Here is a 10590-nt window from a genome sequence, read left to right on the forward strand (position 1 = left end):
CGTCAACTGTCACCTCATTAGCCCAGTCCACTAGCTGTAAGAGTGTGGCTGAGATGAGACGCTCAGGAAACTTCACACTTATAGAAACAGGGTTAATGGTGTATAATCCTCATTAAATTTGATTTTGTGTTGATATGCATGCTATTGTATAGCCTGGTTAAAACCATCCAGATCCGTGAACTCACATTCTATTTTGTTTTGTGGATCCGTCATTTCAGTGGGTGGAAGTAACCAGTCCTTCAGCCAATCAGCGTCGGATCCAGTCAAATCCAAATCCACTCGGAAGAACGGCGAAATAACGTCTTTCCCACCGAGAAACTCCACTGTTGCATATTCCTGTTCTTGTTTAATTGTTGTTATTGAGTCTATTTCTGCAATAACTGCACTTATGGCTGTTTAGCTCGATGAACGTTAACGTTACAGTTTGAGGAATTGGTATTGCAACTTGCTTGCCACAAACGTAGAAATGTAGTTGCAATACCATTCTGGAAGTGTGGGGGGCATTAGTGAGTAAACAGTGCGTTGCATGTCCGGCTTGACTTCAAATGAAGGATTTTTTGTTTCTCAAAGACAGAAAAGTGGATTTTATGCAACAATTTGGAAGCGGCAACAACAGTTATTTAGAAGAAGAGGATGTTAGGCATCGGATAGCGTCTTGACTTCAAGTTTCTGGCTCAGGTAAGGACTTGTTTTAAGACCTAGACGCGGCGTGGCTGTCTGATGGGAGATGCTAAGTGGGTTCCCGGGCGCTATAACGCTCAGTATGAGCGAGGAGCACCCGGCTAGCAGGGTAAATGGTTTACCAGGCTAACTATACGATTAAAACACGATTAAAACACGATTTCAGACGGACAAGCCCGTCTTTATTGTCACACGATTACAATCAACACATGCACAGAGGGCCACAACACACACATGCTGACGGTGGCCGGTGAAATTTGTCCTCTGCATTTAACCCATCCTGGCTTTGTCCTTTCCTCCGGGGGGCAGGCCAGGAGCAGTGATCGCTTTCTCGTACAGCGCCCGGGGACCGACTTCGGATGTTGTCGCCACTGGTCGGATGACGATGACGATCTGATCTTCTGCATGTTTTTAATGGGGGGGGGGGGGGGGGGGGGTTATATAGGTTGGAACCCCCCTGGGGGAGCACGGGGAGAACATGCAAACTCCACACAGACAGAAAGGCCCTTACGACGAGATACCCCACCTGGGCAGTAGGCACTGAAGATATGGGGGGGAACACAACCACAGCGCCCACAGTGTCCCAGGCGAGAATCGATCTCAGGACCTTCTGACTGCGAGGCGACAGCTCTACCACTGAGCCACCGTGCCCCTACGAGGGATCAGTGTTGGTAAACAAAGGGCAGCTTATAATGGGACCCTATGGAGCCAACCCTGAGTGTCTCGCGCTAGCAGGCTGTGCTTTTTACTAAATTCACTTCATCTTAAAAACTGCAACAGTTCACACTACTTTAACACGACATACACAGTGTATATTCTACATCAGATCTTTGAGCTAGGCTACTCTTCTGCTCTCACTCAGAATGTCAAAATATAAGTGACGAGATGTATCGTTTTTGAGATATTAACATGTGTTTGGCACAACTCATACTGCTGCGGTTCCGGGTGGATTATCCGGGTGTCGTGATGTCACGCTGATTCGTCCTATTGTACTGTAGATTAGACATAATGAAATAATCAACATATCTTCAAAGACAAACTGAATGACCTGCTCTGTTTACTTGGCTTTAAAACAGTATCATTATCAATTAAGTGTTTAGCACTTTGTGCCCGCCTTGAACTCTACCATAGATAGATACATCACAGTTACTGTGATGTATGTATGCATGTACGTACTGCATGTATGTATGTATGTATGTATGTATGTATGTTGGATTGCACGTGGATCAAGAGCACCACAATGGAAATAAGTTGTGGACTTTAGTGTGTATATCCCCGATAGTTTTTTTTAACCATGTGTATGTTTTGTACTGTATGTACACTGTTGTATTATTTATATTTACCATCCATTGAACTAAACTAAACTAAACTAACTAACTCAACTCAACTCAACTCAACTAAAGGGGACATGGATGAAACCTTGAGAAAAACTCACACTGACATAGGCCACTATGGGCATAGTAGCCTAAATGCAGCTCTGATCTCCCTCTCACTCATTGCTACAGTTATGACGGGCTGACCCCAAATAGTCGCCGATTCGTTCGAAGGAGCCTGATTCAACTGCCAATCTCAGTTAAATAGTGGCAAAATGTGGTTATGAAACAAGGATCATTCCATTCTGGCTATATGGGGGTGTTGAATGTCTGATTTTATATAGAATTGCTTGGTTTCTGCCAATCGATTGTGATAGCCTATTTTGGTATAAGTATCCGCCCATTATTACTGTAAAACCAAGTCCCAATTAAACAAACAAATTGACAAGCTCATGCCAATGGATTTTCTGATTGCCAGATCTTATTAAAAAAAAATGGAGGGGAATAATACCATAGTCGACTAATTGTGTTGAACAGCCAAATCCAATTCGACTGACAGAATTCTGAGTGGGGGACAGCTGAAGACATTGCTACATTAAACCGAACCACTGATATGAATGGCAAACCTTAACCAAAATATGAAACATGGCAGCCTAATTTTCACAGGCATTTAGAGGAGATTCAAACAATGAGAAGGGCCCTTTTTTAAGTGTTTGCGCTTTAAACTACAAAATGTGCTTCAGTAACGCTCAATCGTGCTTCTAAAATGCAGAGTGAGTGAAACTGCGCCTGGGGATGGGGGGCGGGGTAATTGGGGGTTACATTTCATCCTTCTCGTAATCGGGGGACATGTCTTCCCCTGGATCTACACCTATAATGTGTTGACAGCTGTCATCCTAAGCCAAGACTTTTCACCAACACATAACTTACTTGACACAAATTGCCCTGGCACTCTTTATACTGTAGTACCAACAACCTAACAAGCCCTGGTTACCAGTCCTTACAGTGTGCCAGTTTTGAAGAGGAAAGTCAACAAACACAATCCTCCATCCTGGAGTGATCAAGCAAGTGAGCAAGTGAACGAGTGAGCGAGTTGTGTGTGTGTGTGTGTGTGTGTGTGTGTGTGTGTGTGTGTGTGTGTGTGTGTGTGTGTGTGTGTGACGATGGTAATGAACCTCTGGCCCTCCGTTAGCCCTTTGAACCCTCAATGGCCCTGGATTCAGGAATTCCAGTTAACACATCACAGATAGTTTTTTCTTATTTGTCTTTCGGTGGGCTCCCAGGCGTTTCCCGCCCCCCACCAAACGTCGCCCGGGTGTGGACAAGGCCTGACAGCCAGCAGCCTTCTCCCTCCTCTGTTTCCCTGTCTTCTTTCTTCCCTTCCTTTCTCTCTCTCCTCTGTTTGGGCTCCTCTTTCTTCCCTCCTTTTCTGCTTAATTGAGTTGTTTGGCAGGCAGGCTTGTCAGACGGCGGCGTCTACGTGGGGAGTCCGCGGGGCGGGGGGCACCCAGTATTGTGCTCCCGTAGACGGGTTAGTTTTTCACCGTTAGTGCTGCATGAGTGCACATGGATCGGGCGGGGGGAGGGGGTCAGAAAAAAGATGTATATCAGAATCAGTTTTTTTGGCCAAGTATCTTCACATACAAGGAATTTACAATTTAAACTTTTAACTATGTACAACAAATGCTGGAATTTGTAAGCAGAGGCCAGTAGTGCAATGGTGCAGAGTGCAAAGATGCTGGAATAAATATGCAGTTGTTGGTGTAACAGGTTACAATGTACTACACATTACATTATACAGTACACTAGGGGTGTCACGATACACTCAGTTCACGATACGATACGTATCACGATACTGGGTTCACGATAACGATACGATACGATACGATTTTAACAATATTTTTTTAAACTTGAATAATGACAATATATGACTGGAAAAGTAGTATTTTATTTGAAATGCACAAATACAAAACATGCTGTTGTGGGAAATTGTTATTACAATAACAACTAGAAAAAACATGAGATTGGAGATAAGGCTTATCTTGAAATAGAATGAGTTACACCGTCACTTAGATTTACTTTGAACTAAAAGGTTTCTCAGCAGTATAAATTCTCATTATGCATCTTCAGTTTTTCTTCAAACTCAAACAACAAGACTTTTCTTAGTCTATTTTTTATGCATCTTCCGTTTTTCCTGTCAAGTAAACAGTTTTGCCAGAAACTCAATTGAATGGTTTCTCTCCTGTATAACTTCTCATGTGTCTCTTCAGAGACTTGTTCAACTGAACTACTTTCCACACATTGAACTTCAACAAACAAAGACGTTTCTTTGTCTACTTAAACATAATTAAATATTAGATATAATATTAGCCAATACAACTCTAAAACAGAGACATTTTTCTTACATAATAAAATATTTGCTATATGATCAGGAAAACTCTGACACATTCGATTAAATCAGTGCTGTGTTGTTACACATTTTTATAATACATAAATAAAAACTAAATATTTTTCTTTGCAAATCTATGTTACCTTTTGGTCTGGCTATACATAACCTGAATGCAGTTTGTAACCTTAGACATTATACGTGCACATTTATGTGATACATATAGGCTACAACATGTCAACAAGTGTCATGGTGATTACAAACATCCTGTAAAATCCCTGTAAGGAAAATATTTTAAATGGTTGAAGCCTGTTCATTTACTTCTCATTGAGATTTGGACCAGTGTTGTGTTGAGTTAAGTTGAGTTAGAGAGGTGTTGTGTTGAGTTCAGTTGAGTTAGAGAGGTGTTGTGTTGAGTTCAGTTGAGTTAGAGAGGTGTTGTGTTGAGTTCAGTTGAGTTAGAGAGGTGTTGTGTTGAGTTAAGTTGAGTTAGAGAGCCGAGAGTCCAGTGTTGTGTTGAGTTAAGATGAGTTAGAGAGCCGAGAGTCCAGTGTTGTGTTGAGTTCAGAGTTAGAGAGCCGAGAGTCCTTAGCTCCAAGTGCTCCGCAAATCCCATAAATATATTTTCCATACAACAGTCTCGAGCCTGTTCAAGGAGCAGGCAAACACTGGCTGTGTGGAGTCATCAATCATCAAGACACACACACACACACACACACACACACACACACACACACACACACACACACACACAGATAGAGAGAAACAGAATGTTCATTCACATTTTATTTTTCATGTTAAAGAGATAACATTTTCATAAATGTCCATTTTGCTTTTCTCTATGGTCAATTGATAAGACATGTTAGTGATTCAACCAAGCGGCCAAAACCACTGGTGAATTCTGAAGCCAATCAGGAAGCAATCTGTGAAGCCAGAGTCTCTCAGTCTGATGACTAATAACACTCTGGGACAGACGGCCCATATTTCGGGGGTTTCTGCTGTAGAGCGGATGTCCCGCCCCTTCCGTCATTGTTTACGGTCCAACGACGTCTCATATGCAGCTATTTATTATTATTATTATTATTATTATTATTATTAATATTATTATTATTATTATTATTATTATTATTAGCCGAAATGTTGTCTGGACCTAAAACACCTACAATCGATCAGCTCCATCTCCATTCTTGCATCAGTTGGACTGTAAACAATAAGCCACGGTGCACGGAAGCGGAAGTCTTGGCGCAGACATCCACTCTACAGTGAAAACTCCAAAATATCGGCCATCTGTCCCAGAGTCTTATTAGTCGTCAGACTGATAGAAAGTGATAGAAAGTGGCTGAATGCTGTAATTCCTATTCCTATTGTCCACTGGAGGCCAGCTCCCAAAAGACTCCAAATCAAATCCCAAACTCAACTTCTCACTCAGAATAGCTTACATGAAGTCACTAGATTTTTTTTTTCAACAAGAGATTATGCTGTAAGCACTTAGACCAGTAGAGTCTTCCGGCCAGACAGAAGAGTTCGCTAACCCAGTGCTACCTGTAGCCTGCATCTAGCTAGCACGTTGGCTAACAAGCCATACATCCAGTGTTGGGCAAGTTACTTTCAAAATGTAATATACTTCATATTACTAGTTACTTTCATTTGAAAGTAATAAGTTATTTTATAATATTACTGTCTGTGTAGAGTAACTCGTTACTTATTACACTACTTTTGCATTACTTTCACCAAAATAACAGCAGTAGCAGAATGACAGTGCCGACAGGACCATCCCGAAAAATAATTTCAACCGTCTTGAAGTCAGTGTAAACCGTCCAAAATTCAAAATGTTATCCTTTTCCTTTGTTATTGTCATCTATAGTGGTTATTTGCATAAAAACATACAATTTGATTCGGAAATTATTGTATCTCTATATTTAAATATGTGCTTTGATTAAAAAAATAATAAGTAACTCAATTTTTAACTTGTGTTACTTGACAAAGTAACTGGGATAATATTACTGAAATATTATTGGTAAATAAGTTATATTACTGAGTTACTGCTAAAAGTAATATATTATATGTAATATGTTACTTTTGTAATGAGTTACCCCCAACACTGCATACATCACATAACCAAGTGGGATGTGTGAAACTATGGATCGTTTTTGTATGCGGGAGACAAAGCTACATTCTGGCTAGCATGCCGTTAGCATTGTAGTGCCACCATCGCTAACTTTAGCTAGCACTCAGTATCTTTAGCTAAACCAGATTCTGGGAATAACGTTATCCAGCATTGAATTCAAGATATCCTCTCCAGATGGAGTGTATTGAAATGAAGGGCTTCATTCCAACACTTGATATCCAAAAAGTTCTTCTGTTCCACAATAATGTGGAATATACTCTTCCCTTACCTCCAGGTCCATGAACCACACACACAGAGCCAAGGGCAAAGGGAGATCAAATCTGTGTGTGTGTGTGTGTGTGTGTGTGTGTGTGTGTGTGTGTGTGTGTGTGTGTGTGTGTGTGTGTGTGTGTGTGTGTGTGTGTGTGTGTGTGTGTGTGTGTGTGTGTGTGTGTGTGTGTGTGTGTGTGTGTGTGTGTGTGTGTGTGTGTGTGTGTGTGTGTGTGTGTGTGTGTGTGTGTGTATGTGTGTACATGTTACCAATATGAGGTTTTTGAAGGGGAGAGTGTGTAGTCAATTTACAGACATGGTACAAGGTCTGGACCGGAGCCACCATACTTCAGCTCTCTTCCCTCGACCTGCTCCACCCGTTATACTTTTACCCCCCAACACACACACACACCACATACACACACACACCGTCTCACACACTCTCTTGAGGGCTGTTCTGACAGCCGCGCCCCCAGCCGTCACACAGCCGTTCTGCTGACCAGCACAAACCCTCAGCCCAAGGACGGTGTGTGTGTGTGTGTGTGTGTGTGTGTGTGGGGGGGGGGGGGGGGGTAGCCAGGGTGCAGGGGTCGCAGCTCAGCCCTCCTCTCCTCAAGCCTGCTGGAATGCCAAAAGCAGCCGGCGGGGTCAGCGCAAGAGTCAAAACACTTCAGGGAAACGAGAAGAGGCCAAGTAGCGCTTTGCATTTTGATCACACAGCGACATGATTCTGCTGCATCCAACAGCAAGTCTCAATGCTTTGAAGCCCGGAGGGAGATCTGTTGGAAGTGAAAAGGTGGAGAGCATGTGTCCGTTAACGGTTAAGCTGCCTTGTGTTCAAAGTCAGAGTGGTGAGGTAGGCTATGTGTTATGAATAATGGACTGCTGGTATTATTTATTTTTTGTGGTGGGGGGACTCTGCCTATGACACTATTGTTGATGTATCTTTTGCTTTTCTGGGTCCATTTTGCTATCTAAAACATCAATGGTAAACATCAGGTTTTGGTGTCACCTCAGATTCAAAGAGCAAGCGGGCAACTTTCTAGACTTAAAAACTGTTGTTGGTAAGGTGTGAGAGGCTCACTTTTTCTCAACTGGAAAAATGTACGACACCATTGCTATTGCTCTGTAACCTACACATATACAGTAGGTTAAACAGAAGTTAAACATCCACATCTCCTTTATCTCCCATGTCACCTTTGACAACCAGGACATCTAGCATTACCTAGATAGCATTTGACGACCATATAAAACCTCTGTGCAAAACCTCTTTCTCAGCCCGTTCTCACTCCAATGTTGTCCTATGTTACCGCCCTGTCACGCACCTTGTGCGTTGGATGTAAGGCGCCTGGTACCCTTGTGGAACATCCACGGGCAGATTATTAAAAAGTACTCTGCACCCGTTGGGGTCAGGCAAAGATCAATTTATGCCGTGAGGCTGGAGCTGGAGCTGGTCTTCCAAGGGGAAAAGCTCTGGTTATGACCCCCCACCATATCCAAACCCTAACCAAGTGGCGACCAGTGCCTAACCCTAACTACCCCCCCAATGCTTGAAGTCGAGCTCAACCCAAAAATTACTTTTCTTTTAGTTCAAATACCTGGGTATGCAGTGCACCTATTTAATAATGTATGCCAAAGAAATCACAAAAATCTAATTTCTTCTAATTTCTTTCTATCAAGAGTTCATTTTTCAAGATTTCATTCATAACAGTAATCTACAGTTTGCTGACGTCACCTAGTACTATCAAATTTCTACCCCATTTCAACCAATCATATCACGACATGGCAGCTGTCAATCAAATCTTCATTTCAGGATCATTTTCTCTTCCAAATGAAAGAGAAAATGGCGCCTATGCCTGTCATCTGGCAGAATTCCTATCCCATAAGCTAACTACTAACTTGGCTAAATGTATGTTGATATACACAATAAAGAAAACAGTAATGCCTAAGAATGCAAAGAAATGTAACTGGCTCGTTAAAACTCGCACTCCAGGAATATTGTATTTATCGCAATAGCGATAATGGCGCCTGAGAGCCTGGTTGTCAGGGGTCGCCCCTCAGAGATTCCAGGCCGGCGGGCAGAAGTAGCTGCCTGCCTGGTACTCGGCGGATCCCACTCGCGTAGCACGACAACACGCTGAATCCCACTCGATTTGGGCGTGGAACACGCCAGGATTGGCCAATGCCAAAGCCAGCAGTCCCCAGAATTGTCAAATAAAATCATCGACATGCTACTATGACCCTCCTCTCAACCTGTCATCTCAGACAAGTTATGTTTTCAGTCTGAAATGAACTCCGACCCACGCGCCGTACGGGTTCAGTTCGACTTTAACCCTAAGACCCACTATCCAATGCCTAAAACCAACTTGTGGAGCCCGCAGCCTAACTTGACCTTTACCTGACCCCAACAGGTGCACAGCGCCTGTTTAACAGTCCGGCCGTGGCGCGTTCCATAATACGCACAAGGGTACCGGGCGCGTTACCTCCAACGCACAAGGTTCCTGACAGAGCGGTGATATAGGATATGTGTCTTTCTACCATCTCAGAACACACAAAGTATGGCTGTATGGGAGCACAATGGTGCCTGTAGCATTGCTGCCTCAGGGCATGAATTCAGGCTGAAGTAAATCCACAAAAGAATTGCTCAAAAATAACTAATGCATGCTTATTGAATGGCTGAGTCAAAGCCGTAATCCCGTAGAAATGATATGAGAGAAGCATTAAAACACCACAGTGAAGCAGTTCTGTAAGGCAAAGGGGTCAAAAATATTGCCCGGTTGATAAGACAGTTACAAGAAACACCTGCAAGACATTCTTTATGCCAAAGAGAGAACACCAGCTGCTGAAGCTCGAGAAATAAATTGCATTAACTTTCTGAATCATGGTACGTTCACATGTAGTCTTGAAAAGACTTTTAAATATCAAAACCCAAACATTTCAGTGTGTGTACTGCAGGTTTTAATATTACCTACATGCAAATTATAAACCCATATGTATTATTACACCTTCCCCCCTCCCCCCAATACTGAAGCTTGCATGATTGAATCCAGCCACAGTGTCTGAACTGTGGTGATGCATAGGGTGGCCATTGGTGGGAAGAGATGGGTTGAGGGTAACAGGAGGACATTGATGGGTAATGAAGTACCAAGGGGTATCAGGACTGGGAGCTGGTGTGTGTGTGTGTGTGTGTGTGTGTGTGTGTGTGTGTGTGTGTGTGTGTGTGTGTGTGTGTGTGTGTGTGTGTGTGTGTGTGTGTGTGTGTGCGTGCGTGCGTGCGTGCGTGCGTGCGTGCGTGCGTGCGTGCGTGCGTTGGACGGTGTACCCAGAGGGATGTGGCACACTGCCTCCTGTGCTGGGAAGGGCACGGTCCATTCCTCCTGTGTGCAGGTGCGGCATGCTGGCCGTCTCTCATTAGCATACATTAGCATGCTGTCAAACAGGCCGGCTGCTGACAGCTTCCAGAGCCTAGCGTCTTCCTGGACCTGGGCCCAGGCCTGTCGGCATGGTTACATGGCGCTGTGCAGGACGGCACTCCACGCACTGCCCAGGAGTCAGCCTCAGTAGTCGTGTTTCCATTACCCTCATAAATGCGCAAAATCTAAATATCGCAATAGAAATTGGGTAATGGAAACACGTAAATTTCGAAAAACCTCCCAAATATCGCAAAACGTTTTTGCGCTCTCATGAGGTGGTTTTTCAGACGTGTCGATATAGCAGTTTATCGCAAAAGTGTAATGGAAACACTTTTTTCGCATTAGCACGTCATGTGACCCATTCTGCTTTGGAAAAGCAGCGAAAAATGAGGAAGAAACGGTTCGATAAGCCGTGGCAAA

This window comes from Poromitra crassiceps, assembly GCF_964638095.1.
Source record: "Poromitra crassiceps genome assembly, chromosome: 6".
Classification (NCBI taxonomy): domain Eukaryota; kingdom Metazoa; phylum Chordata; class Actinopteri; order Beryciformes; family Melamphaidae; genus Poromitra; species Poromitra crassiceps.